This window comes from Jaculus jaculus, chromosome 19 (assembly GCF_020740685.1).
Source record: "Jaculus jaculus isolate mJacJac1 chromosome 19, mJacJac1.mat.Y.cur, whole genome shotgun sequence".
Taxonomy (NCBI): Eukaryota; Metazoa; Chordata; class Mammalia; order Rodentia; family Dipodidae; genus Jaculus; species Jaculus jaculus.
The window spans coordinates 3772438-3780304 of record NC_059120.1 but is presented as its reverse complement, the minus strand read 5'-3'; the positions used below and the strand labels follow the sequence as shown (position 1 = coordinate 3780304).

The window sequence follows — 7867 nt, the reverse complement described above, 5'->3', positions numbered from 1 at the left end:
TCAGTTCTGGAAGGAGAGACTGGTGAGTAAGCAAGCCAAACACTGTAGCTTTCCATGGCATACGGACTCTTCCATAAACTCTGCTATGGTTGATCTGACATTAAATATTTACCAAATCCACACAACAGCTAGTGAACCCTCATGCCTGGTGCGGACTTCAAGTGTTCATGCGAGGCCACTGACTAAGCAAACGCGCCACTGCTGCTTGAGGATGTCGACGGTGGGCGGCGGTTGAAGCGGGTAAGAGGACATATGAAAAATCGATTTTCTTGACTCTGTTTTGTTTTCAGCCATCTCATATGGAAAGAAGGCACTGAAAAGCCTTCCCTCTTCAGATTATGGCATCTTTAGTCCATCCCACAAGCATTGCCACTGAAAACTACTATTTGGTTAAAAATGTGGTAGTGAAATGGGACTTCCTTCACAATTTTGTCTGTAAATATAAAATGATAATAAGGAAGATTATTAATTTGGAAAGCCTTTTGCAAGCACACTTCTTAATGTATTATACTCAAACAATGCTGACAGGAAACGTGTAGCAATAGAGCCTAGTGCATAAGAAATGCACCCTGGCGAATCTCTTTTTGACTGAGATCTACTAAGAGTACTTGTGGATTCAATTATATGGCATGTGGAGAGGGAGCAAGAGTAGTCCTGAGAGACAATCTCATCCATATCCCATCAAAACAAGGAGTAAGATTCTGATGAACAATGTCCCATTTCAAGAGGGATGGTCCAGGGTCTAAGTCATGCATTTGATTAGACCAATCCAGAGAGAAGTAATTATCTGCCGTTTACTTCAGGCATCCTCTGAGGATGAGTCTGTTCTGGAAGAACCTTCGATTTGAATTCAGTAACTGCAGCAATTGATTCAGAAGATAGAAATGTGCCCTTTGCTCTATGGGTAAATAACACAGAGTGTAAAAACAGTAGCACCTCTAAAAATATCCCTGGAGTTCCCCCCATTGCAACTTTCATTTCTAGAAGTTTGCAAACTCTTAACCTATGATAATTCTGAATATATAAATACCTCATGAAGCATGAAAATGTATGGATTTTGGTCTTTACATAACTTGAATGAAAGCAAATTAAATATTGGGCACAAAAGAAGGCCATCCTAAGTTGAGTAGTCATGTCAGAACCTACAAATCTCTTATAAATGAAGACATTTTACAATGGAATTAGATATAGAGCAAGCAAAAAAGTTATTATCATGCTGGGGAGGACTTTGGTTTAGTTTGGAGTGAAAAGGGTCCATAAATGAGATTGCTTGTGACTGACGTAAATTCATTTCTCTCCATGCTGCTGGCTGGCGAGTCTAAGATCCAAGTACTTGCAGATGTGGTGTTTTGTAAAGTAATGTTTTCTGTACCATCAATCGTGGTCCTCTTGCCCCTCTATTCTCACAGGAGGAAGGTGATGTATTTGTTCCTTCAGGCCTCTTTCATATGGACACTGATCCTAGCATAAGCCTCTCCCACAGGACCAATGCTGTATTAATTATCAGCACATGGCTTTGAAGAGGGGCACAGACATTCAGATGGGGCAACCTTGGCCCAGCCCAGGGCATGCATGGGGAAGCCTCCCCAGAGTCCGTATGGATTGTTACAGGCTCATAAAGAATTTGTTCAAATCACAGTCGCTTTCAAAAGGGGTGTGCATATTGGACGCCTGTGCATGCTCAAAGATGAAATCACAGAAGAAAATAGGGTTTAATTTCTGTTTTTTCATTGCATGTATATGTCTTGAGCATGTGGTTGAATACTGTGAGACATTAAGAAAGTCTCTATTACCAATCACATGGCATTGACAGGCACATATGAAAGGATATCTACAGGAAATGAGATCTTCTTCACCACACTGACTAGTAGACCTGATGCCAGTTCTTTATCTTCCACACAGCTGTCCTCTGTGTGTCACTGTGGACTTGCCAGAGAGGCACAGACCCAGCCTTGCATAGCTAAGTAGCAGAAAGACTTGTTTCAATTTTGTGGGCTCAGTTGTACTTCAGCTCTCTATTGTATGTGATCTTGTCTTGCCACTTGATGTTAATTATAGCCTGTAGCCCATGCAAATGAAAAGGAGAAGAAACATGTGATTTCAATTACAGAGCCACATCTCACAATTCCAGGCTGTCACTGCTAATGCTGTTCTATAGAGTAGGAGCCTAGCCTGGATCTGTATTATAAGCACTACTTTTTAAAATGCAGATCACAACAAAAAGGGCTGTAGTTTGGCATATTTAACACTCACATTAGAGTTTGCCCTTCAACTCCGTAGATGAACCGCAGTAAAAAGAAAGGAAGAGAGTGAGGAAGGAAGGAAGGAAGAGAAAAAGAAGACAATGTATGTCATGGAGTTCAAGTTACATTTCTTTCCTGAGTAAAGGTTATACATTCTTTCTACTTCTTTTCTCCTCTGTTTTATTTTATGTAACACAGGTGTGTGCACATACACATGTGTGAGGAAGTCAGAAGACAACTGTTTGTTTTGTCCTCAGAAAGATCATCTCCCTCCTTTTACGACAGTGTCTCAATAATCTGAAGATCACCAAGTAGGTTAGTTTCTCTGGACATGGAGCCCAGGGATCCTCCTGTCTCTGCATCCACAACCCTAGGATTACACGCATGCACCACTATGCCCTGAATATTTATGTGGGTTTTGGGAGATTATTTTCATGGGTTCTTGGGATCTGAACTCAGGTGCTTACAAGGCAAGCATCATACCAAGTGAGCCATCTGAGCTCCAAGATTCTACACATTAAGGCATTAGATAAACTGAGAACTGCTATACCATTATTAATATTAATCATCTTTTTAAATATGCCCCACCTTCTCTTGTCTTTAATGGAACATCAACATATCTATAACTAAAACACCTGGGACAATATATAGCATATATAAATATGTATCTCACGATAGTCTAGTGGTAATGTGCCCTGTTAGCTACTCTTGAATGAAACACTCACTGCTGAAATAGAAAAATAGTCATAATTAATGTTTTCATGTTGTCATAGAGCCATTTCTTATGTTCAGGACAGGTACTGAGCCAGAAGACATAGTCAAAATGGGTATTGAGCTATAACATATGCTCATGATGCATGCTAAGATATAACACATGGACACAAGAAGTACTGAGCTAGATCACATGGTCAGGATGGGCACTGAGCTCGATTGCATGGCCGGGAATGGTTCAGATCTATGACACATGGTCATTTATTTATTGTGTGTGTGTGTCATCATTTAAGTATATCTTTTTTGTCACTGTGCAAACTTTAACTTTTTGGACAGCAAATGTGAGAATGTCACTGCAGAAATCTTTGTATGGTACACTTCCTGCTCTTATTGGTGCATTTTTTTTAATTTTTTTTTTTGGTTCATTATTTATTTGTTTATTTGAGAGCGACAGACATAGAGAGAAAGACAGATAGAGGGAGAGAGAGAGAATGGGCACGCCAGGGCTTCCAGCCACTGCAAACGAACTCCAGACGCGTGCGCCCCCTTGTGCATCTGGCTAACGTGGGACCTGGGGAACTGAGCCTCGAACCGGGGTCCTTAGGCTTCACAGGCAAGCGCTTTACCACTAAGCCATCTCTCCAGCCCTTATTGGTGCATTTTGCATGAGAAAATGTAAATGTCTTTGGGATCATAAATTTCAGTCTTTTGTGAGTGTTAGTTACAAAGGTACCTAGCATATGAAAGGCTCTGTCACCCAGAAGAGTGTGTACAAAATAAAATACATTTCAGATATTTAACAATAACACTGGTGTTCAGTATCTCTCCTCATTGAGTGCTCCCAATGCACAGAGGGAAGGAAGGTCACTGGACATGTGGTGTAATGTCTGTTTCTAGTATAATGCTCCCAAACAGGAAGCACTTCTATTGACCATCCAAGAGGCCAAAAACTAATGATGAGATCTAAAATCTACATTGGCCATAAACATAGAAAATAGTTTTGAAGGGAACAGGGGAAAAAAAGTAGAAAGCAGGATAGGTAAAGGCCAAAGTTTTCTGATTTAAACATGTTAGCCAAATTGAAAGTGTTCACTGATATGCATACAGTACCCATGTTCCACTGTTCTAACAGTGAGCCAGCATTTTCTGCAAAATGACCAGCAGGCCAGACGCATGGTATTTAGATAGGGTCATCATTGTTGACAGGTCTTCCAGATTTGGATTCTGAGAAGTAAGTTTTCTCTCAGAAATGACATTGGCCACTTGTGCTGTCTGGCACACGTATATCCTGATGTGAATGATGCCTCTACTTTCAGAAACAGGAAAGGGTCAATTTAGCTCAGTAAGTGTGTCTCAGGAGGATGGAAAATCTGCTTTAGTCACATGGGTCCTTGCATGTTCCAGGACTGACAGGTACTATGAAGCAGTGTGAGTGAGATCTCAGGCATGTGTGCAGTGCACTCAGCACCCTGTGTGAGATTCCCAGTGTGACTCTTCCTCACCTTACCTAATAGTATCTATCCTTTCTGATGCACAGAGACAAATCTTTAAGCTATGTTCCATGGGGGAAGCCTACCCAAAATATCCCTAATTGATTGATTTATTGATTGATTTTGGTGGTGACATACACAGAACCATAGGATATTTTTAACTTTTGAGACTTCAGGGAGTTCATAGTCATTTCTTTATAATTCCCAAGCTCATACAAAAATAGCATGGATTGTAAATACAAATTTCTTCCCATGTCATCATAAGGTATTCAGCATTTGCTTAAATCTCCATACATATGTTTAATACTGTGAAGAGAAAGATTATTTTTATTGCCTAAGCTCCCACATTTTCATCTTTAACTCTTCTAATAGAAAGAGGAGCAAACATAATTGAAGAATTTCCTACTCTGATTTTGTTTTCATCTGTGTTATTACTGTCTTGTTGCTGTGACAAAATGCCTTACAGGAAGCAGCTGAAGGAAAGAAAGTGCTTATTCGGGTTTGCTGTTCCAGAAGATGCTTCCTTCACAGCAGGGAGAGCATGGCCACAGGATCAGGCAGACAGCTGGGCGCACTGCACCACAGCGAAGAACCACAGAGAAGTACTGGAAGTGGGGGTGGGGCTGCAAGTCCTCAAGGCCCACCTCTGCTGGCACACTGCCTCTGGTAAGTCTGCACTGCATTAAGGTTCCAAAAGTTTCTGCAGGAGCCCCACCATCTGGGAACCAAGTGTTCAATCATGGGATCCTATGGAGGACATTTCACCTTCAAGCACAACTTTAGTACATTATGAGTTATATTGTGCTTTATATTTCAAATGTGAACAATAACAAATTTGTGATGCAAAATATTTGATGACACTTTATATTCAAAACTCAAGTTAGCTGTGATTATGGTGTCATTAAATTGTCACACAATTCCAATATAATTCTCTGTCTCTCTCTCTCACTTTTGTTTCTTTGTGTTTTGGTATTTTCAAGATAGAGTCTCACTCTAGACTGGGTTGATCTGGAATTCACTATGTAGTCTCAGGGTGGCCTTGAATTCATGGCAATCCTCCTACCTCTGCCTCCTGAGTGCTGGGATTAAAGTCATGAGCACCATGTCCAGCCCAATTTAATGCTTAATCATTCCTTCATTAAATGCACTTTTAGAAACCTCAGACTCACGTTTTGTATCTTCAAAATGAAAGAGATGGAAGGATGGTTCTGTGGTTTTCTGACACAGAAAAGTTATTCCTCAGTGGAAAACCTTTACTAAAAAAGTAAAACCAAGAATTTTGTCCTTTCCTCTGTACTCCTTAAGTAACTCTTCTTTCTCAGGCTCCTCTGTCAAGATAAAAGCCTTTCGCCCTAATGATGACAAGCTCAGGCTTTTAAGAAAGAGTCGACAAGCGAAGTCAATTACGGTCTTAAGCTTTGATAATATACTCCAAGTTTTCACAGACAACTGAGAGCTTTCTCCTTTTTCACTCCACTTGCTCTATTTGGATGCAGCGGCAGGAGAAAATTCACCTTTCAGCCACTGGCACTTTTGAAAAGGATCTTGGAAGAATCCCACTTGCTCAAATGTAAAGGCAGAGAGGCCCAAGTGGCTCCTTAACAATGGCCATCAGGAATGCAGGCATGTGGACACCAGCTGGACTTCAAGTGAGCAGAGCACATTCATGATGCTGAAAATAAGTGGCCAGACCTTCATGCTGGCATGCCTAGCACTAAGACTGGGGTCTAGCCTGTGCTTTCTCTCAAGTTGAGTGAGTTGTAGACACTTGCCTTTTCTCGAAGCTGTCTCCAAATCTATCATGAGAATTAGTTCAACCTGTCTCAGGAGATTGCACAACCCTAAATATCTGCTGGGTAGAAATACAATATTTTACCAACCCACTAACAAGTAAAAATGTCAATGTATTAACTGGCTGGATTACCAACTAGCACCATGTAACCATAAAACACCCGATAAATGAATATTGCTTCTTCTTTGTAGTGAGGTAGTTAAAAATGATTATTTCACACATGTCTTATAGCCAGTTAAGTAAAGCACATGTGTCATATTCAACCCTATTTTCATCCAACTTTAATTTATATATTACTAAATGTGTTAGCATAATTGTATTGTCTGACAGCAAAACAGTCGTTTTCAGAATGCTAGGGTGGTGGTGCATGTGTGAACTGATGTTTTCTTCTTTTCATTGGAACTGGAATGCTGCCACCTCCTTTGCTGCCTCTCAATCAAGCAAGGGGAACTTGTGAATTGAGAGATTGCTGCATATGGCAGACAGCACTGAATAACCCTTCAGGGAATACTTCCTGCCAATTGTGGGTTCTAAATCTGCTTTATGCAGACATTAGTGTCCTCCATGTAGAATCAAATTCCAGCCTCATTTTAGTACAGGAAGCCTTGTTTTCCTGTTGGAAGTCGGGGTACAGTCTTTAAGCTGTGGGCATAGAACACTAAACCAACCACCACAGAATGAGGTGTCTACCAGTCGTCCTTCCCAGAATGATCAGTTAGCCAGGAATAGGAACAGTTTTGTTCTACATTTTGAAAGCCTAGCATCTAACACAATTTGTTTTTTATCTACATATAAGGACTACAAAGAAGACACCGAGAAAACATGCACCCATTGCCTGATTTGGTCTCTCAAGTTGCATGTTCACAAGAATACATTACCTAGATTCAAAATAAAAGACAGGGGGATGGAGAGATGGTTTAGCAGTTAAGTTACCTGTGAAGCCTAAGGAGCCCAGTTCGGGACTTGATTCCCCAGGACCCACGTTAGCCAGATGCAGCAGGGCGCGCACACGTCTGGAGTTCATCTGCTGTGGCTGGAGGCCCTGGAGCGCCCATTCTCTCTCTCTCTCTCTACCTCTTTCTCTCTGTCTGTCGCTCTCAAATAAATAAATAAAATAATAAATAAATAAAAATATTCAAAATAAAAGACAGAAGTCCATTTCCTAAGTAAATTACATGTACACAGCAGAAAAATCATGCAAGAAGGTTCTGGATTCAAGTCAGCATAGCCTTATCTGTATTAAAAGGAATCCATTGTAAATATTTCTGGTCAGAAGGACAAGCTATTAGAAAAGTGAGGGACAAGTGAATGGTACATAGAGCTTTTTTGTTTTTTGCACTTGAGATATTAAAACCAAGTGAGACAGGTAAACACCCAGCTGTAACAGAAGCAATTCCTAATGACTCTCGCGCCTCAAGTGGACTTAAAGACATCTGAAAAGTCAGGTCTACCAACCCTATTGTCTTCTCTCATCTTTAGTTGAGGTTGTATTCCTCAACAGTAGATCAAAAGATAATGATCTGAAGCCAGGCTTTCAGCACCTGGCAGGACATGAAGAAATAAGGCAAGGCAGGAAGCAGTCAGCCAGTGGGGGCGTTTTGAGAAGCACCTTGTTGCCTGGAATCATTTCA

The 7867-nt window shown here is 40.8% G+C and overlaps 1 non-coding gene across 1 annotated transcript; it reads right to left on the bottom strand.

The window, feature by feature from the left end:
* Positions 1-276: 276 nt before the first annotated feature.
* On the bottom strand, positions 277-417 carry LOC123456156. Its single transcript, XR_006634370.1, has one exon. It is a non-coding gene; the product is annotated as a small nucleolar RNA SNORA29 (small nucleolar RNA).
* Between the last annotated feature and the right edge of the window lie 7450 nt (positions 418-7867).